Here is a 27,208-nt window from a genome sequence, read left to right as displayed (position 1 = left end):
TGTTGTTCCGTTGAATTTTAATGCGTTCCTTGAGAAAGCAAAGTTGAAAGATGATGGTAGCAATTACACGGACTGGTTCCGTAACTTGAGGATTATCCTCATTGCTGCACAGAAGAATTACGTCCTGGAAGCACCGCTAGGTGCCAAACCCGCTGCAGGAGCAACGCCAGATGTTACGAACGTCTGGCAGAGCAAAGTTGATGACTACTCAATAGTTCAGTGTGCCATGCTTTACGGCTTAGAACCCGGACTTCAATGACGTTTTGAATGTCATGGAGCATATGAGGTGTTCCAGGAGCTGAAGTTAATATTTCAAGCAAATGCCCGGATTGAGAGATATGAAGTCTCCAATAAGTTCTATAGCTGCAAGATGGAGGAGAATAGCTCTGTCAATGAACATATACTCAGAATGTCTGGGTACCATAACCACTTGACTCAGCTGGGAGTTAATCTTCCACTTGATAGTGTCATTGACAGAGTTCTTCAATCACTACCACCAAGCTACAACAGCTTTGTGATGAACTATAATATGCAAGGGATGGATAAGACGATTCCCGAGCTCTTCGTAATGCTAAAGGCTGCGAAGGTAGAAATCAAGAAGGAGCATCAAGTGTTGATGGTCAACAAGACCACCTGTTTCAATAAAAAGGGTAAAGGGAAGAAGAAAGGGAACTTCAAGAAGAATGGCAAACAAGTTGCTGCTCAAGAGAAGAAACCCAAGTCTGGACCTAAGCCTGAGACTGAGTGCTTCTACTGCAAAGGGACTGGTCACTAGAAGCGGAATTGCCCCAAGTATTTGGTGGATAAGAAGGATGGCAAGGTGAACAAAGGTATATGTGATATACATGTTATTGTTGTGTACCTTACTAGAGCTCGCAGTAGCACCTGGGTATTTGATACTGGTTCTATTGCTAATATTTGCAACTCGAAACAGGGACTACAGATTAAGAGAATACTGGCTAAGGACGAGGTGACGATGCACGTGGGAAATGGTTCCAAAGTCGATGTGATCGCCGTCAGCATGCTACCTCTACATCTAACTTCGGGATTAGTTTTAGACCTGAATAATTGTTATTTGGTGCTAGCGTTAAGCATGAACATTATATCTGGATCTTGTTTGATGCGAGACGGTTATTCATTTAAATCTAAGAATAATGGTTGTTCTATTTATATGAGTAATATCTTCTATGGTCATGCACCCTTGAAGAGTGGTCTATTTGTGTTGAATCTCGATAGTAGTGATACACATATTCATAATGTTGAAGCCAAAAGATGTAGAGTTTATAATGATAGTGCAACTTATTTGTGGCACTGCCGTTTGGGTCATATTGGTGTAAAGCGCATGAAGAAACTCCATACTGATGGACTTTTGGAATCACTTGATTATGAATCACTTGGTACTTGCGAACCACACCCCATGGGCAAGATGACTAAAACGTTGTTCTCCAGAACAATGGAGCGGGCAACGGATTTGTTGGAAATCATACATACTGATGTATGTGGTCCAATGAATATTGAGGCTCGCGGCGGGTATCATTATTTTCTCACCTTCACAGATGATTTAAGTAGATATGGGTATATCTACTTAATGAAACATAAGTCTGAAACATTTGAAAAGTTCAAAGAATTTCAGAGTGAAGTGGAAAATCATCGTAACAAAAAAATAAAGTTTCTACGATCTGATCATGGAGGAGAATATTTGAGTTACGAGTTTGGTCTACATTTGAAACAATGTGGAGTAGTTTCGCAACTCACGCCACCCGGAACACCACAGCGTAATGGTGTGTACGAATGTTGTAATCGTACTTTACTAGATATGGTGTGATCTATGATGTCTCTTACTGATTTACCGCTATCGTTTTGGGGTTATGCTTTAGAGACATCTGCATTCACGTTAAATAGGGCACCATTGAAATCCATTGAGACAATGCCTTATGAACTGTGGTTTGGCAAGAAACCAAAGTTGTCGTTTCTTAAAGTTTGGGGCTGCGATGCTTATGTGAAAAAGCTTCAACCTGATAAGCTCGAACCCAAATCGGAGAAATGTGTCTTCGTAGGATACCCAAAGGAAACTGTTGGGTACACCTTCTATCACAGATCCGAAGGCAAGACACTCGTTGCTAAGAATGGATCCTTTCTAGAGAAGGAGTTTCTCTCAAAAGAAGTGAGTGGGAGGAAAGTAGAACTTGATGAGGTAACTGTACCTGCTCCCTTATTGGAAAGTAGTTCATCACAGAAACCGGTTCCTGTGACACCTACACCAATTAGTGAGGAAGCTAATGATGTTGATCATGAAACTTCAGATCAAGTTACTACCGAACCTCATGGGTTAACCAGAGTAAGATCCGCACCAGAGTGGTACGGTAATCCTGTTCTGGAGGTCATGTTACTTGACCATGATGAGCCTACGAACTATGAGGAAGTGATGATGAGCCCAGATTCCGAAAAATGGCTTGAAGCCATGAAATCTGAGATGGGATCCATGTATGAGAATAAAGTGTGGACATTGGTTGACTTGCCCGATGATCGGCAAGCCATCGAGAATAAATGGATCTTCACGAAGAAGACTGACGCTGACGGTAACATTACTGTCTACAAAGCTCTACTTGTTGTGAAAGGTTTTTGACAAGTTCAAGGAGTTGACTACGATGAGACCTTCTCACCCGTAGCGATGCTTAAGTCCATCCGAATCATGTTAGCAATTGCCGCATTTTATGATTATGAAATTTGGCAAATGGATGTTAAGACTGCATTCCTGAATGGATTTCTGGAAGAAGAGTTGTATATGATGCAACCTGAAAGTTTTATCGATCCAAAGGGTACTAACAAAGTGTGCAAGCTCCAGCGATCTATTTACGACCTGGTGCAGGCCTCTCGGAGTTGGAATAAACATTTTGATAGTGTGATCAAAGCATATGGTTTTATACAGAATTTTGGAGAAGCCTGTATTTACAAGAAAGTGAGTGGGAGCTCTTAGCATTTCTAATATTATATGTGGATGACATATTGTTGATTGTAAATGATATAGAATTTCTGGATAGCATAAAAGGATACTTGAATAAGAGTTTTTCAATGAAAGACCTCGGTGAAGCTGCTTATATATTGGGCATCAAGATCTATAGAGATAGATCAAGACGCTTAATTGGACTTTCAAAGAGCACATACCTTGATAAAGTTTCGAAGAAGTTCAAAATGAATCAAGCTAAGAAAGGGTTCTTGCCTGTGTTACAAGGTGTGAAGTTGAGTAAGACTCAACGCCGACCATTGCAGAAGATAGAGAGAAAATGAAAAGTGTTCCCTATGCTTCAGCCATAGGCTCTATCATGTATGCAATGCTGTGTACCAGACCTGATGTGTGCCTTGCTATTAGTTTAGCAGGGAGATACCAAAGTAATCCAGGAGTGGATCACTGGGCAGCGGTCAAGAACATCCTGAAATACCTGAAAAGGACTAAGGATATGTTTTTCTTTTATGGAGGTGACAAAGAGCTTGTCGTAAATGGTTACGTCGATGCAAGCTTTGACACTGATCCAGACGATTCTAAATCGCAAATCGGATACGTGTTTATATTGAATGGTGGAGCTGTCAGTTGGAGCAGTTCTAAACAAAGCGTTGTGGCGGGATCTACGTGTGAAGCGGAGTACATAGCTGCTTCGGAAGCAGCAAACGAAGGAGTCTGGATGAAGGAGTTCATATCCGATCTAGGTGTTCTACCTAGTGCATCGGGTCCAATGAAAATCTTTTGTGACAATACTGGTGCAATTGCCTTGGCAAAGGAATCCAGATTTCACAAGAGAACCAACCACATCAAGAGACGCTTCAATACCATCCGCGATCAAGTCCAGGTGGGAGACATAGAGATTTGCAAGATACATATGGATCTGAATGTTGCAGATCCATTGACTAAGCGTCTCTCATGAGCAAAACATGATCAGCAGCAAGACTCCATGGGTGTTAGAATCATTACTGTGTAATATAGATTATTGACTCTAGTGCAAGTGGGAGACTGAAGGAAATATGCCCTAGAGGCAATAATAAAGTTATTATTTATTTCCTTATTTCATGATAAATGTTTATTATTCATGCTAGAATTGTATTAACCGGAAACACAATACATGTGTGAATACATAGACAAACAGATTGTCACTAGTATGCCTCTACTTGACTAGCTCGTTGAATCAATGATGGTTATGTTTCCTAACCATAGACATGAGTTGTCATTTGATTTACGGGATCACATCATTAGAGAATGATGTGATTGGCATGACCCATTCCGTTAGCTTAGCACATGATCGTTTAGTTTACTGCTATTGCTTTCTTCATGACTTATACATGTTCATATGACTATGAGATTATGCAACTCCTGATTACCGGAGGAACACTTTGTGTGCTACCAAACGTCACAATGTAATTGGGTGATTATAAACGTGCTCTACAGGTGTCTCCAATGGTACTTGTTGAGTTGGCATAGATCGAGACTAGGATTTGTCACTCCGATTGTTGGAGAGGTATCTCTGGGCCCTCTCGGTAATGCACATCACTATAAGCCTTGCAAGCAATGCAACTAATGAGTTAGTTGCGGGATGATGCATTACAGAACGAGTAAAGAGACTTGTCGGTAACGAGATTGAGCTAGGTATTGAGATACCGACGATTGAATCTCGGGCAAGTAACATACCGATGACAAAGGGAACAATGTATATTGTTATGCGGTTTGACCGATAAAGATCTTCGTAGAATATGTAGAAACCAATATGAGCATCCAGGTTCTGCTATTGGTTATTGGCCGGAGACGTGTCTCGGTCATGTCTACATAGTTCTCGAACCCGTAGGGTCCGCACGCTTAAAGTTCTGTGACGATCGGTATTATGAGTTTTTGTGTTTTGATGTACCGAAGGTAGTTTGGAGTCCTGGATATGATCACGGACATGACGAGGAGTCTCGAAATGGTCGAGACGTAAAGATCGATATATTGGATGACTATGTTCGGACACCGTAAGGGTTCCGGGAGGTTTCAGACATATACCGGAGTACCGGGGGTTACTAGACCCCCCCCCCCGAGAAGCTATTGGGCCTTATGGTCCTTAGTGGAGAAGAGAGAGGGCAGCCAAGAGGTGGCATGTGGCCCCCCTTGCCCCAATCCGAATTGGACAAGGGGAAGGGGCGGCGGCCCCCCTCTCCTTCCTTCTCTCCACCTCCTCCTTCCCCATTCTCCTTCTTGGAATAGGAAAGGGGGGGGGACAAACCTACTTGGAGTAGGATTGCCCCCCCTTGGGCGCGCCTCTCCCTTGGCCGACCCTCTCCTCCTGCCTCCTTTATATACGGGGGCAGGGGGCACCTCAAAGATACAACAATTGATCTATTGATCTCTTAGCCAGGTGCGGTGCCCCCCTCCACCATAATCCACCTCGGTTATATCGTAGCGGTGCTTAGGCGAAGCCCTGCTTCATCAACATCGTCACCACGCCGTCGTGCTGACGAAACTGTTCCTCGAGCTCTACTGGATCATGAGTTCGCGGGTCGTCACCGAGCTGAACGTGTGCTGAACGCGGAGGTGTCGTACGTTCGGTGGTAAGGATCGGTCGATCGTGAAGACGTACGACTACATCAACCGCTTTGTTATAACGCTTCCGCTTAACGGTCTATGAGGTACGTGGACGACACTCTCCCCTCTCGTTGTTATGCATCACCATGATCTTGCGTGTGCGTAGGATTTTTTTTGAAATTACAACGTTCCCCAACAATTGGTGATGGAGGAAGGTTGATGATGATGATGGCGACGGGTTCCCCTCTATGGAGCCCCGAACAGACTCCAGATCAGCCCTCCCGAGAGAGTTTAGGGCTTGGCGGCGGCTCCATATCGGAAAACGCGATGAATCCTTCTCTTTGATTTTTTTCTCCCCGAAAGTGAATATATGGAGTCAAGGTGGACGTCGGTGGAGCGTCAGGGGGCCCACGAGGCAGGGGCGCGCGCCTAGGGGGTAGGCGCGCCCCCACCCTCGTGGACAGGGTGTGGGCCCCCTGACATGGATTCTTCTTCTAGTATTTTTTATATATTCCAAAAATAATCTCCGTTGATTTTCATGTCATTCGGAGAACTTTTATTTCTGCACAAAAATAACACCATGGCAATTCTGCTGAAAACAGCGTCAGTCCGGGTTAGTTCCATTCAAATCATGCAAGTTAGAGTCCAAAACAAGGGCAAAAGTGTTTGGAAAAGTAGATACGACGGAGATGTATCAACTCCCCCGAGCTTAAATCTTTGCTTGTCCTCAAGCAATTCAGTTGATAAACTGAAAGTGATAAAGAAAAACTTTTACAAACTCTGTTTGCTCTTGTTGTTGTAAATATGCAAAGCCAACATTCAATTTTTCAGCAAAGATTATGAACTAACCATATTCACAATAACATTTAGATCTCATGTTTACTCATATCAATGGCATAATCAACTAGCGAGCAATAATAATAAATCTCGGATGACAACACTTTCTCAAAACAATCATAATATGATATAACAAGATGGTATCTCGCTAGCCCTTTCTGAGACCGCAAAACATAAATGTAGAGCACCTTTAAAGATCAAGGACTGACTAGACATTGTAATTCATGGTAAAAGAGATCCAGTCAAGTCATACTCAATGTAAACTAACAGTAATACATGCAAATGACAGCGGTGCTCTCCAACTGGTGCTTTTTAATAAGAAGATGATGACTCAACATAAAAGTAAATGGATAGGCCCTTCGCAGAGGGAAGCAGGTATTTGTAGAGGTGCCAGAGCTCGATTTTGAAATAGAGATGAATAATATTTTGAGCGGTATACTTTCATTGTCAACATAACAACCGAGAGATCTCGATATCTTCCATGCTACACACATTATAGGCGGTTCCCAAGTAGAATGGTAAAGTTTATACTCCCCCACCACCAACAAGCATCAATCCATGGCTTGCCCGAAACAACGGGTGCCTCCCACTAACAACAATCCTAGGGGAGTTTTGTTTGCAATTATTTTGATTTGATTTGAGCATGGGACTGGGCATCCCGGTGACCAGCCATTTTCTCATGAATGAGGAGCGGAGTCCACTCCTCTTGAGAATAACCCACCTAGCATGGAGGATACAGACATCCCTAGTTGATACATGAGCTATTCAAGCATGCAAAACAGAATGTTTATTTGAAGGTTTAGAGTTTGGCACATACAAATTTACTTGGAACGACAGGTAGATACCATATATAGGAAGGTATGGTGGACTCATATGGAATAAATTTGGGGTTTATGGAATTGGATGCACAAGCAGTATTCCCTCTTAGTACAAGTGAAGGCTAGAAAGAGACTGGGAAGCGACCAACTAGAGAGCGACAACAGTCATGAACATGCATTAAAATTAATCAACACTGAATGCAAGCATGATTAGGATATAATTCACCATGAACATAAATATCGTAGAGGCTATGTTGATTTTGTTTCAACTACATGTGTAAACATGTGCCAAGTCAAGCCACTCGAATCGTTCAAAGGAGGATACCACCCCATCATACCACATCACAACCATTTTAATAGCATGTTGGCACGCAAGGTAAACCATTATAAACTCCTAGCTAATTAAGCATGGCATAAGCAACTATAATCTCTAATTGTCATTGCAAACATGTTTCATTCATAATAGGCTGAACCAGGAACGATGGACTAATCATATTAACAAAAACAAGAGAGGTTGAGTTCATACCAGCTTTTCTCATCTCAATCAGTTCATCATATAATCATCATTATTGCCTTTCACTTGCACGACCGAACGGTGTGGATAATAATAATAGTGCACGTGCATTGGACTAAGCTGGAATCTGCAAGCATTCAATTCATGGGAGAAGACAAGGTAATATGGGCTCCTCGTTAAATCAACAATAATGCATATAAGAGCCACTCAACATTTTCATTATAGTCTTCTCCTCTGGACCCCCAATGGAAAGAAATAAAACAAAACTATTTACACGAGAAAGCTCCTAACAAGCAAAAGAAGAACGGGAAATATTTTTGGGTTTTCTTTTTAATTACTACTACTACAAGCATGGAAAGTAAACTAACTAAAAGCTACAACTAATTTTTTTTGTTTTTTCTTAAGGTTTTTCAAACACACAAGAAGAAAGCGAGAAAATGAAAATAAACTAGCATGGATGATACAATGAAAAATTATGAGCACCGAAAACTTGGCATGAGTGTGTGAACATGAATGTAATGTCGGTGAGAAATACGTACTCCCCCAAGCTTAGGCTTTTGGCCTAAGTTGGTCTATGCCCATGGATCAAAACTGTAGTTGGGGTCGTACTGAGAAGGGTCCTCAGATTGCCACTGGTTGGCGATCTCCTCTGGATTCCACTGATAAACAGACTGACAGTGAGGGTTAGATGGTGGCTCCAGCTCTGCAGATGACATCTGGCTCCGGTAGGCATGAATGGCCTCCGGCAGAACAAGGTATATGCCTGAAAATATGTTGAACAAATAGGGTGCAGGCAAGGTAATAAACTCACAATAATTTTTGTTAAATATCAATTTATATTTGAGTGTCTTATTCTTATCCTTAATAATAAACTCATGTGCTACCATACTCTTATAATCTAGAGCAATAGGAGGCAGCAACTTTTCCTCTTTCTCACAATGCCTGATAGGTATGTTAAAGTGTGCAGCAAGGCGCGAGGCAAAGAAGCCTCCGAGGACGGGGCCCTTAGTACGGTTCAGATTTAACCGTTTAGCAGCAATAGCGCCTAAACTGAAAGTAGTATCCTGAAACAAGGCATGACGCAAAATAACAATATCAGGGGCACTAAGGTTTCCACAGCTCCCGCGGCCAATTAAGCATCTACTAACAAATATTGTGAAGTAACGTAGAACAGGAGAATGTATGCTAGTGATTCTCGCATCGGAAACTTTCCTCGTTTCCCCTACAACAATCATATCAATAAATCCCTCCACATCATTACGATGTGGTTCCTCTATGCTGCCCTCAAAGGGTATCAAACAGAACTGGCAAAAATCATAAAGTGACATCTTCTTATGCTCATCATATAAATAAATTTCCGCCGAAGGTGGTGATCTCCTAGCATGGAAATGAAAATTTTGCACAAAGATATTGGTGAGTAAGAGGTACTATTCACGCTGGTCGTGGAGGAAGGCGGTGAGGTCTGCATTCTCAGCTAAATGATAAAAATCTTCATGAATCCCAACTTTTCTCAAGAACTCATCACAAGGCCATTCACATGGCCGAACCTCCGCAGTACGAGGGAGATTATACTTGGGCTTCTTGTTCTCTTCACTTTGCTTATCCTTTAAGCTTCGGCTCGAGCCCCTCAAAATCTCTTCATCTTTTTCTGAAATTTTCTAAAAATTTTAGTAACTTAAAAGAAGTGAACCAAACTCAACAAGATTGATAGCAACTACTCCTACAAGTGCCTAGAGGTATATCATGCATTAAAACTACTTTTGACCACATAAATTTTTGATGCAAGCTCAAGAACAGGGTCACCTAAGCAGCAAAAATTTGCAATTAATAAAGCACTAGAACAAAAACTAATTGGACCATTGGAGGAGTCACATACCAAAGAACAATCCCCCAAAGCAGTTTTGTGAATGGAGCTTTGAACAAGGAGGTCGAAAATGGTAGCAAGATGAGCAAGAACTCGGGTTTGAGCTGGCTAGTGATTTTTTCTGGTGCAAGACGAAGTGTGTGGATGCAAGGATAAGTGGATGGGACTCACGTGGGGTCCACGAGGCAGGGTGCGCGCCCACGGGGGTGGGCGCTCCCTCCACCCTCGTGGGCATGTGGCTGCTCCCCCTGCTGTGTTCTCAGTGCCTAAAATCGTCAAATATTCTAGAAAAAAATCATATTTCATTTTCAGGGCATTTGCAGAACTTTTATTTTCGGGGCATTTTCTATTGCAAGGATAATTCAGAAAATAGACAGAAAAATACTATTTTTACTTTATATAATATAAATAACAGAAAGTGAAAAGAGGGTACAGAAAGTTGTGATTTCTAACTTCATCCATCTCATGCTCATAAAAAATGAATCCACTAACAAGGTTGACCAGGTCTTGTTAACAAACTCATTTCGAATAACATGAAACCGGGGAAATTTCGAATAACACTAGGTTACCTCAACGGGGATATGCACATCCCCAACAATAAGAATATCATATTTCTTCTTGATAGTAGGAAGAGGAAATTCAAAACCTCCAATAGTGATTGTTGAAAATTTTCCAATAGAACTGATACTGTGGACTTGAGGTTGTTTCCTCGGAAAGTGTACCATATGATCATTACCATTAACATGAAAAGGTACATTGCCTTTGTTGCAATCAATAGCAGCCCCTGCAGTATTCAAAAAGGGTCTACCAAGGATGATCGACATACTATCATCCTCAGGAATATCAAGAATAACAAAGTCCGTTAAAATAGTAACGTTTGCAACCACAACAGGCACATCCTCACAAATACCGACAGGTATAGCAGTTGATTTATCAGCCATTTGCAAAGATATTTCAGTAGGTTTCAACTTATTCAAATCAAGTCTACGATATAAAGAGAGAGGCATAACACTAACACCGGCTCCAAGATCACATAAAGCAGTTTTAACATAGTTTCTTTTAATGGAGCATGGTATAGTTTGTACTCCTAGATCTCCAAGTTTCTTTGGTATTCCACCCTTAAAAGTATAATTAGCAAGCATGGTGGAAATTTCAGCTTCCGGTAACTTTCTCTTATCAGTAATAATTTCCTTCATATACTTAGCATAAGGATTCATTTTAAGCATATCAGTCAAACGCATACACAAAAAGATAGGTCTAATCATTTCAGCAAAGGGCTCAAAATCCTCATCATCCTTTTTCTTGGATGGTTTAGGAGGAAAAGGCATGGGTTTCTGAACCCATGGTTCTCTTTCTTTACCGTGTTTCCTAGCAACGAAGTCTCTCTTATCATAACGTTGATTCTTTGATTGTGGGTTATCAAGATCAACAGCAAGTTCAATATCTACATCATTATCATTGCTAGGTTGAGCATCAACATGAACATCATCATTAACATTATCACTAGGTTCATGTTCATTACCAGATTGTGTTTCAGCATCAGAAATAGAAATATCATTGGGAATCTCAGATGTGTCAACAACAGGTTCACTAGAAGCATGCAAAGTCCTATCATTTTTCTTCTTCTTCCTTTTAGAAGGACCAGGTGCATCAACATTAGTACTCTAAGAATCTTGCTCAATTCTTTTAGGGTGGCCCTCAGGATACAAAGGTTCCTGAGTCATCTTACCCCCTCTAGTCATAACTCTAATAGCATTATCATTTTTCTTATTGTTTAATTCATTGAGCAAATCATTCTGAGCTTTAAGTACTTGTTCTACTTGAGTGGTAACCATAGAAGCATGTTTACTAATAAGTTTAAGTTCACCTTTAACTCTAGACATATAATCACTCAAGAGTTCAAGCATATCAGCATTGTGTTTCAATTGTCTACCAGCATAAGCATTGAAGTTTTCTTGTTTAACCATAAAGTCATCAAACTCATCCAAGCATTGGCTAGCAAACTTGGGAAATGGAATTTCACATTTATCAAATCTATAGAGAGAATTTACCTTTACTACCTGTGTCGGGTTATCAATACCATGTATTTCTTCAATAGGTGGTAAATTCTTAACATCTTCAGCTTTAATACCTTTTTCTTTCATAGATTTCTTTGCCTCTTGCATATCTTCAGGACTGAGAAATAGAATACCCCTTTTCTTCGGAGTTGGCTTAGGAGTTGGTTTAGGAAGTGTCCAATTATTTTCATTAGTCAACATATTATTCAATAGAAATTCAGCTTGATCAATAGTTCTTTCCCTGAAAACACAATCAGCACAACTATCCACGTAGTCTCTGGAAGCATCGGTTAGTCCATTATAAAAGATATCAAGTATTTCATTTTTCTTGAGAGGATGATCAGGCAAAGCATTAAGTAAACGGAGAAGCCTCCCCAAGCTTGTGGGAGACTCTCTTCTTCAATTTGCACAAAATTATATATTTCCCTTAAAGCAACTTGTTTCTTATGAGCGGGGAAATATTTAGTAGAGAAGTAATAAATCATATCCTCGGGACTACGCACACAACTAGGGTCAAGAGAATTAAACCATATTTTAGCATCACCATTTAATGAGAACGGAAACAATTTAAGGATAAAGTAATAGCGAGTTTTCTCATCATTAGTGAACAGGGTGGCTATATCATTTAATTTAGTAAGATGTGCCACAATAGTTTCAGATTCATAGCCATAAAAAGGATCAGTTTCAACCAAAGTAATTAACTCAGGATCGACAGAGAAATCATAATCCTTATCAGTAATAAAGATAGGTGAAGTAGCAAAAGCAGGGTCATATTTCATTCTAGCATTCAAAGACTTTTCTTTAAGCTTAGCTAATAATTTCTTAAGATCAGATCTATCATTGCAAGCTAAGAAGTCTCTAGCAGTTTCTTCATCCATAACATAACCCTCAGGCACAATAGGCAATTCATATCTAGGGGGAGAATCTTCATCATCACTTTCATCAATATTATCAGTTTCAATAATTTCATTCTCTCTAGCCCTAGCAAGTTGTTCATCAAGAAATTCACCTAGTGGCACAGTATTATCAAGCATAGAAGTAGTTTCATCATAAGTATCATGCAAAGTAGAAGTGGCATCATCAATAACATGCGACCTATCAGAATCAATAGCAGCACTAGGTGTCGCAAGTTTACTCAAAATAGAAGGTGAATCAAGTGCAGAGCTAGATGGCAGTTCCTTACCTCCCCTCGTAGTTGAGGGGAAAATGTTGGTTCTTTGATCTTTCAAGTTCTTCATAGTGATAAGCAGATATAAATCCCAAGTGACTCAAAGAATATAGCTATGCTCCCCGGCAACGGTGCCAGAAAATAGTCTTGATAACCCAAAAGTATAGGGGATCACATCAGTTTTCGAGGGTAGAGTATTCAACCCAAATTTATTGATTCAACACAAGGGGAGCCAATGAATATTCTCAAGTATTAGCAGCTGAGTTGTCAATTCAACCACACCTGGAAACTTAATATCTGCAGCAAAGTATTTAGTACGAAAGTAATATGACAGCAGTGGTAACGGTGGTAAAAGTAATATTTTTGGTTTTATAGTGATTGTAACTGTAGCAACGGAAAAGTAAATAAGCGAAGAACAATATATGAAAAGCTCGTAGGAATTGGATCGGTGATGGAGAATTATGTCGGATGTGATCAATCATGCAACAGTTACAACATAGGGTGACACATAACTAGCTCCAGATCATCAATGTAATGTAGGCATGTATTCCGAATATAGTCATATGTGCTTATGGAAAGAACTTGCATGACATCTTTTGTCCTACCCTCCCGTGGCAGCGGGGTCCTATTGGAAACTAAGGGATATTAAGGCCTCATTTTAATAGAGTACCAGGCCAAAGCATTAACACATATTGAATACATGAACTCCTCAAACTACGGTCATCACCGGTAAGTATTCCGATTATTGTCACTTCGGGGTTAACGGATCATAACACATAATAGGTGACTATAGACTTGCAAGATAGGATCAAGAACTCACATATATTCATGAAAACATAATAGGTTTAGATCTGAAATCATGGCACTCGGGCCCTAGTGACAAGCATTAATTATAGCAAAGTCATAGCAACATCAATCTCAGACACATAGTGGATACTAGGGATCAAACCCTAACAAAACTAACTTGATTACATGATAAATCTCATCCAACCCATCACCGTCCAGCAAGCCTATGATGGAATTACTCACGCACGGTGGTGAGATTCATGAAATTGGTGATGGAGGAAGGTTGATGATGACGATGGCGACGGATTCCTCTCTTCGGAGCCCCGAACGGACTCCAGATCAGCCCTCCCGAGAGAGTTTAGGGCTTGGCGGCAGCTCTGTATCGTAAAACGCGATGAATCCTTCTCTTTGTTTTTTTCTCCCCGAAAGTGAATATATGGAATCAAGGTGGATGTCGGTGGAGCGTCAGGGGGCCCAAGAGGCAGGGGCGCGCCCAGGGGGGTAGGCGCGCCCCCACCCTCGTGGACAGGGTGTGGGCCCCCTGACGTGGATTCTTCTTCTAGTATTTTTTATATATTCCAAAAATAATCTCCGTTGATTTTCAGGTCATTCCGAGAACTTTTATTTTTGCACAAAATAACACCATGGCAATTCTGCTGAAAATAGCGTCGGTCCGGGTTAGTTCCATTCAAATCATGCAAGTTAGAGTCCAAAACAAGGGCAAAAGTGTTTGGAAAAGTAGATAGGACGAAGACGTATCAGACGTACAAAACATAGCCATTAGTTGCAACTAGTATTGGTAAGATTGAACTGGTGAGTTCATACTTGGTAAGTCCTGAGAGGTAGTTGTTCGGGCACTTCATCTTGGCCAGAGCCCACCCAAAGTCAGCGGCGGCGGCGGTGAGCTATTCCTCCGGGTCGAAGCGTGGATCAGTGCGACTGACATGTGTACCTACAGGCAACCAGTAAATGTTAGAAGTTAAACTGCAATTGCACAAATGATGTGAAATACTGTAAGACATGGGATGCAACTAACCTTGACAGTAAATAATAGCATCGGATGTTATGACCCTGCGTAAGTACATGAACATGCATGTTAAGTACAACATGGTTAGCATCCACCAAAAATAGCAAATGGGCAACATCTCTAGTTATATCCTGAGTCATGTATTGTAAGTTTGTTGCTGGTATTGATGAAATTGAGTTGGAGAGTTAATACTTGAACATCACACAGTGTGCAGTACTGAAATAAACAAGGCACGAACATGCTTAATACATCAATCGTACAAAACATAGCCATTGCAAGTGGTATTGGTAAGATTGAGCTGGTCAGATCATACCTGGTAAGTCCTGGGGGGTAGTCGCTGGGGCACTTCATCTGGGCCAGAGCCTGCACTAAGTCGGCGGCGGTGGAGGCGAGGTGTTCCTCCGGGTCAACATGCACATCGTCCATCGCGCCATCGACCGCCATCAGCTCCTCGACCTACACATGATATGTGGTTGGGCTTGCGCGGTGATGCTCTGGAGGTATGGGCGGTGGGGATTTGGAGGCATGAGGATGTTTCGCATGCACCATTTAAGCAATCAGGCCGGGGCCATGATAGAGATCGGTGGGTTACCTGACTGGGTTGATGATGGTCGGGCAGAACGTAGATGTGGTTGAAGTTGTGGTTGCGACGACGGCGATTTGAGCTGCCAGTAGGGGGAAGGGGGAGGGGGGATATGTTGTCGCTTGAAGCTACGTCAGTATTTCCCCAAAGAGGAAGGGATGATACAACACAACAGCGGTAGGTATTTCCCTCAGATATGAAACCAAGGTTATCGAACCAGTAGGAGAACCAAGCAACACAACGTAAACAGCCCCTGCACACAAATAACAACTTCTCGCAACCCAACGTGTTAAAGGGGTTGTCAATCCCTTTCGGGGTATGGCGCCTCAAGTGGCAAACGGATGTGAGATAAATTTGTAGTAAACTGATAGATCGAACACCAAACAAAATAAATAAGAATAAATTGCAGCAAAGTATTTTTGGGTTTTTGGATTAATAGATCTGAAAATTAAAGCAAATAAAAGTAGATCGCAAAGGCAAGTATATGGGGAAGAAGACCCGGGGGCCGTAGGTTTCACTAGTGGCTTCTCTCGAGAAAAATAGCAAACAATGGGTAAACAAATTATTGTTGGGCAATTGATAGAACTCCAAATAATTATGACGATATCCATGCAATGATCATTATATAGGCATCACGTCCAAGATTAGTAGACCGACTCCTGCCTGCATCTACTACTATTACTCCACACATCAACCGCTATCTAGCATGCATCTAGTGTACTAAGTTCATGGAGAAACGGAGTAATGCAATAAGAACGATGACATGATGTAGACAAAATCTATCTATGTAGAGATAGACCCCATCATTTTATCCTTAGTAGCAATGATACATACGTGTTGTTTCCCTTTCTGTCACTGGGATCAAGCACCATAAGATCGAACCCACTACAAAGCACCTCTTCCCATTGCAAGATAAATAGATCAAGTTGGCCAAACAAAACCCAAATATCAGAGAACAAATACAAGGCTATAAGCAATCATGCATATAAGAGATCAACTAAACTCAAATAACTTTCATGGATATAAAAAGATGGATCTGATCATAAACTCAAAGTTCATCGGATCCCAACAAACACACCGCAAAAAGAGTTACATCACATGGATCTCCAAGAGACCATTGTATTGAGAATCAAGAGAGAGAGAGAGATGAAGCCATCTAGCTACTAACTACGGACCCGAAGGTCTACAAAGAACTACTCACACATCATCGGAGAGGCACCAATGGAGGTGGTGAACCCCATCCGAGATGGTGTCTAGATTGGATCTGGTGGTTCTAGACTGTGCGGAGGCTGGATGAATATTTCGTCGACTCCTCTAGGGTTCTGGGATTTTTTGGGTATTTATAGAGCAAAGAGGCGGTCCGGGGGACACCCGAGGTGGGCATAACCCACTAGGGCGCGCCTGGGCCTCCTGGCGCGCCCTGGTGGGTTGTGCCCGCCTCGGGGCACCCCCCAGGTGCAGCCATGGCCCGTTGTGTTCCTTCTGGCCCATAAAAATTCTTCGTAAGGTTTCGGGGCATTTGGACTCCGTCTGATATTGATTTTCTGTGATGTAAAAAACACAGAAAAAACATGAACTGACACTTGGCACTATGTCAATAGGTTAGTACCAAAAAATGTTATAAGATGATTATAAAACATTCAAGATTGATAATATAACAGCACGGAACAATCAAAAATTATAGATACGTTGGAGACGTATCAACATCCGCAAGCTTAACTCCTACTCGTCCTCGAGTAGGTAAGTGATAAAAACAGAATTTTTGATGTGGAATGCTGCCTATCATGTCATATCATATTCTTTTCTTTATAGCATGGACAATTGGACCTTTAGTTGTTCAAAGCAATAGTCTAGTTTTGACATGATAATTTAGATACTCAAGCATACCAACAAGCAACCATGTCTTTCAAAATATCAACACTAAAATAAGTTATCCCTAGCCCATCATGCTCAAACATTGATCCATTCATGAAACACACTTGAATATTAGCTATATCCAATACTAAGTACGATAATATTGCCTCCTAGTTGGTGCTTTTATAAGAGAATATGGAGACTTAAAATAAAAATTGCATAAAGTAAAAGAAAGGCCCTTCACAGAGGGAAGTAGGGATTTGTAGAGGTGCCGGAGCTCAAAGAGAAAAACTTAGAGATAAAAACATTTTGGCATGTGTATCCATCCCACCAACGAAAACGACTTAGAGTTAAACGACTTTGAGTTCCCAATACTTTCCATGCATAGATATATCATAGGCGGTTCCCAAACAGAAAATAAAGTTTATTCTTTTTTCCACCATACTTTCACTTTCCATGGCTAGCCGTATCCACGGTTGCCCTCCATACCAACACTTTCCATGCAATTTATTATTTGACAACATAAAGTAAATTCATTTTTTTGCATTTCGGGACTGGGCATCCCTAATACCTTTGCCTTACTCTCGTGCAATGACAAGTGAATAAACACTCATCGTGAGAATAACACATCTAGCATGAAAAATATTAGCCACCCCTCACCACTCCGCGAGCGAAACGAACACACAAAAGAGAAGTTTATTTTTGGAAACTAGAGATGGCACATGCAAATTTGCTTAGAACGGCAAAAGAATACCGTATATAGGTAAATATAGTGGACTCATGTGGCAAAACTGGGTTAAAGGTTTTCGGATGCACAAGTAGTGATCATACTTAGTCCAAAATGAAGGCTAGCAAAAGATTGGGAAGCGACCAACCAAGAAACAGATAATCTCATAAGCAAGCATTAAGCATAAATAACACTGAATAATGCACCACAAGTAGGATATAATTTCATTTCATGACTGTTGACTTTCGTACTTGCATAGGTAATCACAAACCTTAACACCAATATTCTTACAAAAGCATAATTACTCACCAACATAACTCACATATCACATCATCATATCTCAAAACTATTACTAAGAATCAAGTTTATTTTGTCCACTGATCTTCATGAAAGTTTTCATTATATCCTTCTTGGATATCTATCACTTTGGGACTAATTTTCATGCGTTGCTTTTGACAAGCTCCAACAAATATAAGTGAAGATCGTGAGCATAATAAATTTTTCTTTCTCTCAAATTAATTTAAGTGAAGCAAGAGAGATTTTCTTGAATACTTTACTAACTCTCAAATAAATCTAAGTGAAGCAAGAGAGCATTTCTTCAAAAATACTAAAGCACACCGTGCTCAAAAAAGATATAAGTGAAGCACTAGAGCAAGTCCATTGCTCATAAAAAATTTAAGTGAAGCATAGAGAGCAATTCTAACAAGTCATGACATAATTTTGGCTCTCTCAAATAGGTGTGTCCAGCAAGGATTGATGACTTAAAGCACAAAATAAATCAAACAAAGACTCATATCATACAAGACACTCCAAGCAAAACACATATCATGTGACGAATAAAAATATAGTTTCGAGTAAAATACTGATGATCGTTGGAATAAAGCGGGGATGCCACTCGGTGGCATCCCCAAGCTTAGTTGGTTGCTCATTTTTGGATTATAGCTTGGGATGCCGGGACATCCCCAAGCTTAGGCTCTTCCATCCTTCCTTCATCCATCATAAGATAACCCAAAACTTGAAAACTTCAATCACACAAAACTCAACAAAACCTTTGTGAGATCCGTTAGTATAAGAATAATAAATCACTATTATAAATGTTGTATCAAACCAATTCATATTTTATTTTTGTATTATATCTACTGTATTCCAAATTTTCTATGGCAAAAACTCATCAAAGAAAACCATAGAGACATCAAAATAAGCACACAAAACAAAGAAAACATAATCTGTCAAAACAGAACAGTCTGTAGCAATTTGACTATTTCGAATACTTCTGTAACTCCAAAAATTCTGAACAATTAGAAAGACCTGAGCAATTTTTATATTGATCTACTTCAAGTGGAGTGGGTATTTTATTACTCTCTGGTAAAAACTGAAAATTAATTTCGTGAGCATAAGAGTTTCTGTTTTTTCAGCAAGATCAAACAACTATCACCCAAGAAGATCCTAAATGCTTTACTTGGCACAAACACTAGTTAAAACATAAAAAACACAATCATAACAGTTGCATAATTGTGCTAACACTCAAGAATAGAAAGCAAAAATAAAATGTATTCATTGGGTTGCCTCCCAACAAGTGTTATAGTTTTACGCCCTTAGCTAGGCATAAAGCAAGGATCTAAGTTTTGTCTTCCGAAGTTTTGGCAACTTTTGCAAGGGTTTTCTGAACCCGGGAGGCTCTTTACGCTTCCCTAAATTCTCCGGGAAAGAAACCATCTTAAGATCCAAAATATCCAATTGCTTATTACAAAGAGTAATCAGGGCATTCATGCGATTGATACTACCATTGAGGTATTTGAGGGGTTCATTATATTTTTGTATTTCAACCATATGTTTATGCAAATCACCAAGTTTGTCCAACATTTGAGCTCCATCGGGGGTAAAAGGAAACCCCTTCTTTTGAGGTGGAATTCCCAAAATTCCCTCTAAGATTTCAAAGGTAGCATTGGCATCAAGTTCAATGAAGTTTCCTTTAGCGGCAAAATCAAGAAGTTGTCTATGATGCAAAGCCAATCCTATGTAAAATTTTTGAAGCAAAACTTTAGCGTCCCCCTTTAAGTTGGAAATACGATACGATTCCATAAGCCTATACCAAGCATCTTTCAAATTTTCTCCTTGTCCTTGCTTGAAGTAAAGGACTTCAAAATCTGGTGACAAAGGAGGAGTAGGGATGCTAGCCATCGAGACTGGAAAGCAAGAGAACGGCAAACGAAAAAGAGAGGCGAATAAAACGGCAAATTTTTGTGAAGAGGGGGAAATGGAAACGAGAGGCAAATGGCAAATAATGTAAATTGCAAGAAGATGAGATTTGTGATTAGGAACCTACTATATGTTGAAGATCCTCCCCGGCAACGGTGCCAGAAATGGCACGTGGTCGGAGACTATCTTGACTTGATCCTCCCCGGCAACGGCGCCAGAAAATTCCTTTTGATGTCGCTTGAAGCTACATCGGTATTTCCCCAAAGGGAAAGGGATGATGCGGCACAACGGCGATAGGTATTTCCATCAGATATGAAACCAAGGTTATCGAACTAGTAGGAGAACCAAGCAACACAACGTAAACAGCCCCTGCACACAAATGACAACTTCTCGCAACCGACATGTTAAAGGGGTTGTCAATCCCTTTCGGGGTACGGCGCCTCAAGTGGCAAACAGACGTGAGATAAATTTGTAGTAAATTTATTGATCGAACGCCAAACAAAATAAATGAGAATAAATCGCAGCAAAGTATTTTTTGGTTTTTGGATTAATAGATCTGAAAATAAAAGCAAATAAAAGTAGATCGCAAAGGCAAATATATGAGGAACAAGACCCTGGTGCCGTAGGTTTCACTAGTGGCTTCTCTTGAGAAAATAGCAAACGGTGGGTAAACAAATTATTGTTGGGCAATTGATAGAACTTCAAATAATTACGATGATATCCAGGCAATGATCATTATATAGGCATCACCTCCAAGATTAGTAGACCGACTCCTGCCTGCATCTACTACTATTACTCCACACATCAACCGCTATCCAGCATGCATCTAGTGTATTAAGTTCATGAAGAAACAAAGTAATGCAATAAGAACGATGACATGATGTAGACAAAATCTATCTATGTAGAGATAGACCCCATCGTTTTATCCTTAGTAGCAATGATACATACGTGTCGTTTTCCTTTCTGTCACTGGGATCAAGCACCGTAAGATCGAACCCACTACAAAGCACATGTTCCCATTGCAAGATAAATAGATCAAGTTGGCCAAACAAAACCCAAATATCGGAGAAGAAATACGAGGCTATAAGCAATCATGCATATAAGAGATCAAAGAAACCCAAATAACTTTCATGGATATAAAAAGATAGATCTGATCATAAACTCAAAGTTCATCGGATCCCAACAAACACACGTAAAAAGAGTTACATCACATGGGTCTCCAAAAGATCATTGTATTGAGAAGCAAGAGAGAGAGATGAAGCCATCTAGCTACTAACTACGGACCCGAAGGTCTACAAAGAACTACTCACGCATCATCGGAGGCACCAATGGAGGTGGTGAACCCCATCCGAGATGGTGTCTAGATTGGATCTGGTGGTTCTGGACTCTGCGGCGGCTGGATGAATATTTCATTGACTCCTCTAGGGTTCTGGGATTTTTGGGCTATTTATAGAGCAAAGAGGCGGTCTAGGGGACACCCGAGGTGGGCACAACCCACCAGGGCGCGCCTGGGCCTCTTAGCGCGCCCTGGTGGGTTGTGCCCCCCTCGGGGCACCCCCCTGGCGTAGCCAGGGCCCGTTGTGTTCCTTCTGGCCCTTAAAAATTCTCCTTAAAGTTTTGGGGCATTTGGACTCCGTCTGAAATTGATTTTCTGCTATGTAAAAAACACGAAAAAACAGGAACTGGCACTTGGCACTATGTCAATAGGTTAGTACCAAAAAATGATATAAAATGATTATAAAACATCCAAGATTGATAATATAACAACATGGAACAATCAAAAATTATAGATACATTGGAGACATATCAGGAGATACTGAAAAAATATGATGGGTGGGGATGTGGTGGAAGGAATAAATTCTGAAATCGCGCGCCTAATGAAAATTTCGCTGCGAAACTTGAAACTTGGGCGGGGGAAACACACAACACAGACGAAGCGCGTAAAATACTCGTGTGTGAGAATTGAGAAAATTGGCAGACCCCGTTTCCAAAAAATGTACACATGTAGTTGATTTTTTCGGTCAATGATACGCCTATTTTATTAGGAAACGCCGCACATGTAATTGACTTATGGATTATTAACGCAAAAAACGCACACGGGTACGCCATAAAAACCATGTGTTTTGTGATCTTTTAATAATTCTTATATCTATCAGCATCTCCAACCACACCTAATTTCAAAAATCTCTTTCATTGTATCAGGATTATTCAATGTACATGAATGAGGCAAGGTGACACCCGATGAGCAATCATCGGTTTATGAAATTCAATCAAGTGTCAACCTGCCTCGCTCGCATAGCCAGATTTGTTCCTATGCAACAAGAGAGAAGCTTGCTGCCATCCGCCAGCGCAGCAATTTAAGTCGGTGTGCGGCCAACTCGCACAGCAAGGTGGGACTAAAAACCAGCTGCGGCCAACTCTATCTCCGCCAGTGGCTGCGGGCGGACGTTTCAGGAGTATTTAGGGCCGGGGTGCGGCTACAAAACTTCAGTGAACACATACTAATCAACGCTCAAAGCCCTCAAAGAATGTGCTTACCGACATTGTACGTTAATAATAGATAATACCAACTTAAAATACTAGTGGTAATTTTCTCTAAAACTAGTATGTATGTAGTACTCATAGATGCTCATAGTTAATTATACAAACTTACAGGTGACACACGCACTAACTACTTCTCACATGCTGCCATCGGGGCATGCCGGGCTAGACGCCGGCGTTCTCCTTCCCGGCCTTGTAGGCGACAGCCTACCGTGCTTCAATCTTTGCCGAGCTCTCCTCAGCACGACATGCGGCCTCTTCTTTCCTGCGGAGGCAGGACTCTTTTTTCTTGACTGCTTTCTGCCTTTTTAGCTCCTTCTGTGCGGCTTTGGCCGCCTCTAGATCCACCGCCCATTTGGCCATGGCAGCCACAAAGTCCGCCCACGTAACTGTGTGGCCGTTGGCGGTGATGAACTCGGCACGGCAAGATGTCATCGCTTCCTTACCATGTGTGCGATCGCGGGCGGCTGTGACGCCCCCGATTCGACCGTACACTAATCATACACGCAAATGTGTACGATCAAGATCAGGGACTCATGGGAAGATATGACTACACAACTCTAGACACATTAAAATAATACAAGCTTTATATTTACAAGCCAGGGGCCTTGAGGGCTCGAATACATAGCTCGATACACAAGAGTCAGCGGAAGCAACAATATCTGAGTACAGACATAAGTTAAATAAGGATGCCTTAAGAAGGCTAGCACAAACATCAACGATCGAAGAGGCAAGGCCTCCTGCCTGGGACCTCCTAACTACTCCTGGTCATCGGCGGGCTCCACGTAGTAGTAGGCACCCTCAGGGTAGTAGCAGTAGTCGACGGTGGCATCTAGCTCCTGGGATCCACCATCTTGTTGCAACAACCAGAAAGAAGAAAGGAAGGGAAAAGGGGGGTAGCAAAGCAACCACGAGTACTCATCCAAAGTACTCGCTAGCATCAGATCTATACTAAGTATGCATTGGTATCAAATGGAAGGGTTGTATCTGTGGACTGAAATGCAGAATGCCAGAATAGAGGGAAAGGCCTAGCCTATCGAAGACTAGCATCTTCAAGCAGCTCCAAGCATCTTCCAGCATGTAGAAGAGTAAAGAATAGCAGTTCATATTTAACAAACATGTTATAGCATTAACGCCCAGAGATCCTTCCTCGACTCCCTGCGAGAAAAGCCATCTCGAAGCCACATATCCATCTCATGTCTCAAGTAACCAGTTCTAGTTGTAATAGATCAGGATACAAGTCTAAACGTCCATTACCGTGGACACGGTAGTCGAATAGATAACTTCCCTGCAGGGGTGCACCACGTTACCCAACACACTCAATCACTCTGGCCGAACACACTTTTCTGGGTCAATGCCCGGCCTCGGAAGATCAACACGTTGCAACCCTACCTAGGCTCAGCAGAGAGGTCCCCGTCGGTCTACATCCTAAGCGTTTCGGGGTCTTGGGCCCATCGCCCATTGCACTCCTGGTCGTTGCGAGCAGGGTGAATACCAACACCGCCTCGGATGACCTACACGATCCGACCGTGCCGCAATGCTGAACTGGACGTCTGACAAAGCTTCGGCTGATGCCACGACGTCGAGGCCCATAACTATTCTCGCGTGGTGGTTAGTGCGTAAAGGCCAACTCAGAACAAATACCCAAACCTGTTAGTGCATTGGGGGCTCACGGAGACGAGCAGAGACTCACGGTAATGTGACCCCATGGCCCCGTCTCACGGACTTACGGCAAGGGCCCAGAATGCATGGCCGTGCCACGTAGAAAACTCGCGGGTGCTCTACGGGCCCGCCCGACTTTCACATCAACTCGCCGATACCCCTCGGGGCCAACCCGACTTCAACAATGGTCTCAAGTAAAGTCTGGGTAACCATGTGTCCAAAACATCAAGGAGGAAAACCGGAGGAATCACCCTCGGTGGATTCCACTCGATGTAATCATCAAGGTGAATGTAAGAGGAACCACCCTCAAGGTTCACACTTGAGGGATTGCACGATAGAGTCGTATCGGGAGTGATCAAGGAGGAATCACCCTCGATGACCGCGACCGAATAGCTACACTATAGAGTCATCATCAGGAGTGCGTTATGAGGTATCATCCTCGGCACTCGATAATAGCTCTGCAGAGTCGAGCAACAAAAGGGGCGTGATGTGAGGTGTCGGGCTTTGGTCGTCGATCACATTGATCGAGTCATCGATGATGAAGCAAGGGCAACAAGGACAAGGTGGGGGTCACTGATGGATCACTAACCAACCTATACTAAGTAGTTTAGGATAAGGAGGTAAGGTACAATAGCAGGTTACAAAAACAGGGTATGCATTAGAATAGGAGCAATCAATAACAGTAGCAAAATCTAATGCAAACATGAGAGAATGGAATGGGTGATATCAAGACGATCAAGGGAGGGGGGGGCTTGCCTGGAAGCTCCGCTCAAAGGGAAGAAGGGTCATCGTCGACGTAGTTGATCACAGCGGCATCAACATCGGTCTCGAGGTCTACCGAAGAAGAGGAGGAAGAAATAGTAAATACAAAGCACACAGATGCATGACATGACAACAGGCAAAGCTAGGGTGTTCTAACGCGGTGCTACACGCTACCGGCGAAGGAGGAGAACATTCGGGAATGTTTCCTCGAAGTTTGGCATTTTTGGACAGGTGAAACAGAGCGGGGGCGGTTCGATGTTCTCTATGTTAGGGATGTGTGATAGATGAATGGACCACGTATTCGGATTCGTCTCGTCGTTCTGAGCAACTTTCATGTTTTCATCCGAGCTACGGATTATTTTCTATAATTTTTCAAAGTTTTATTAATATTCTGGAATTATCTTTAATTCGAAAATAAAAGAATAAATTGCTAGGGGTACACAGGGAATGTACCCAGAATTTTTCTTTTCAGGCTGGTAGGTGGGGTCATTGACTGAGTTGACCTGGTCAAAAGTTGACAAGTCAAAAGAGGAATAGTGCTTGGGTCCCACTTGTCATTGTCTCTGACTTTATTAGATTAATCATTTTTCTTTAATTAATTGTGGGGCCCATTAGTCAGTGTGTTAGGTCTCGGGTTAGTGGGCTAAAATTAGTTTGACCTCCAATCTAATATTCACACGGCCCAGGTGGCAGGGGCACTAGCCAGCCAGGACCGCACGCGCGCAGTGGACGCGGCAGCAGCAGTGGGCGCCGGCGACGAGCGCATGTACTTGGCGCGGAAGGAGGTGCGTGGGCAACGGTGAGTGGAGGTGGGGGCTTGGCAACGGCGGCGGTCCGAGCAGACGGCACCAGCGCAACGGCAGCTGGAGGCCAGCGGGGGTCGGCCGCGACGCGGGGAGCACGCATGGGGGCGACCGGTGATGCGCGGGTCGAGCAAGCAGAGGTCAGGGGCGTGCGCATGCGATGGCTGGCGCACAGCAGGTCGCGGGCTGCGGGGCACGCGGAGCTACGACGGGTACGGGGGGTGGAGCGGGCGAGAGCGCACGGCGTCGGGATACAGGGGAAAAGGGAAGCGGGGCGCGGGAGCTCACGACGAGGGGGTCGGGGTGGCGTTCGGGGAGGCCGGCGACGCCATGGTCTCCCACGAGCAGAGGACGGCGCGAGGAGCGGCGGGACGGAGGCAGCGGTCCTCGGGCGTAGCCGCGCTTGACGCCGGGAGGAGACGGGGATGGCGCGATGATGAGGACGGGGCGACACGGTCCTCGGGCGACGGCAAGCGGCGACGCCGGGGGCGGCGCGGCACCCAGCTCAGGTCGGGGCGAGGAGAGGGAAGAGGGGATTGACCGGGGTTGCTCCCCCGATCCAGATCGGGTCGGGGTGAGGGGGAGACGTGGATCGGGAAGTGGGGAAAGTGGGGATCGGGCCTAGGGTTTGTGGGTGGTGGGGGGTTTATGGCGGGAGAGTGGGCCGGCCTGGGTGGGCTGGCCGACTAGGCCGGCCAGTTGGCTGGCTGGGCCGGTTGGCCCAACGTGGGGAGGGGGGGTTCATTTCCTATTTCACATTTTTTTCTATTTTCAATTTTAGCTAATGCTTTCTATTAAATTATAAAACTAAATGAGTTTTGTTAGATATGAGACTTGTCACATAAATCAGTCACATTGTTTTTAGGAGTCACAAAAAGTTCGAGGCCAAAAGGAGTTGTCTAACCATTTTTAGAAATAGAAAAGGCGAGATTTAAAAGTTGTTGGACCAGTTAATAAAATTCTAGGGGCACTTTGGGAATCCAAAAGAGGTTGGTTCCAACATGACAATTACTCAGTGATTATTTGCAATATCATGAACATTTTAGTTTCTCGGTTTGGATAAATTACATTTTGACTTTATTTTTGCGGGTTTGAATCAGAAGAATGATTTGGATCAAGTGAGGATTAGCAACAGTAATGTGATGACATGGCATCATTAGCAGAATGTTATTGTAACTTAATTATTCGGGCGTCAGAGCGGCGAGGAACGCGGCGCGGTGGGATGCCCATCGCTTCCTTACCAGTTACTGTACGCCGTGGCGCCATGAACGATGCTTGGAGAGAGCTCTGGGACAGAGTGACCGGGCAGCCGTACAGTGCGGTGGTTTTTAAGAGCTCAACGACAAACAACGAAGGAAATTTGGCTTCCCTTACAATTTTGCTCGTTCAATATCGCACACGGTTTATCTCCGTCGCGTCCGGAAACATTGTGTGCCGAGCTTATTTTGTGTTGCGTTATGA

The 27,208-nt window shown here is 42.7% G+C and overlaps 1 long non-coding RNA gene across 1 annotated transcript; it reads right to left on the bottom strand.

Annotated features, from left to right (window-relative positions):
- Positions 1–21,063: 21,063 nt before the first annotated feature.
- On the bottom strand, positions 21,064–26,358 carry LOC147971045 (uncharacterized). Its single transcript, XR_015604471.1, has 2 exons — positions 26,036–26,358; positions 21,064–25,016 (listed from the first exon to the last, which is right to left on the bottom strand). It is a non-coding gene; the product is annotated as an uncharacterized LOC147971045 (long non-coding RNA).
- Positions 26,359–27,208: the final 850 nt, after the last annotated feature.

This window comes from Triticum urartu, chromosome 5A (genome assembly GCF_056163025.1).
Source record: "Triticum urartu cultivar PI428250 chromosome 5A, HENAU_Tu73, whole genome shotgun sequence".
In the NCBI taxonomy this organism is placed as follows: Eukaryota; Viridiplantae; Streptophyta; class Magnoliopsida; order Poales; family Poaceae; genus Triticum; species Triticum urartu.
Note: the sequence above shows the minus strand (reverse complement) of the source record. Positions and strands in the feature narration are given on the sequence as shown.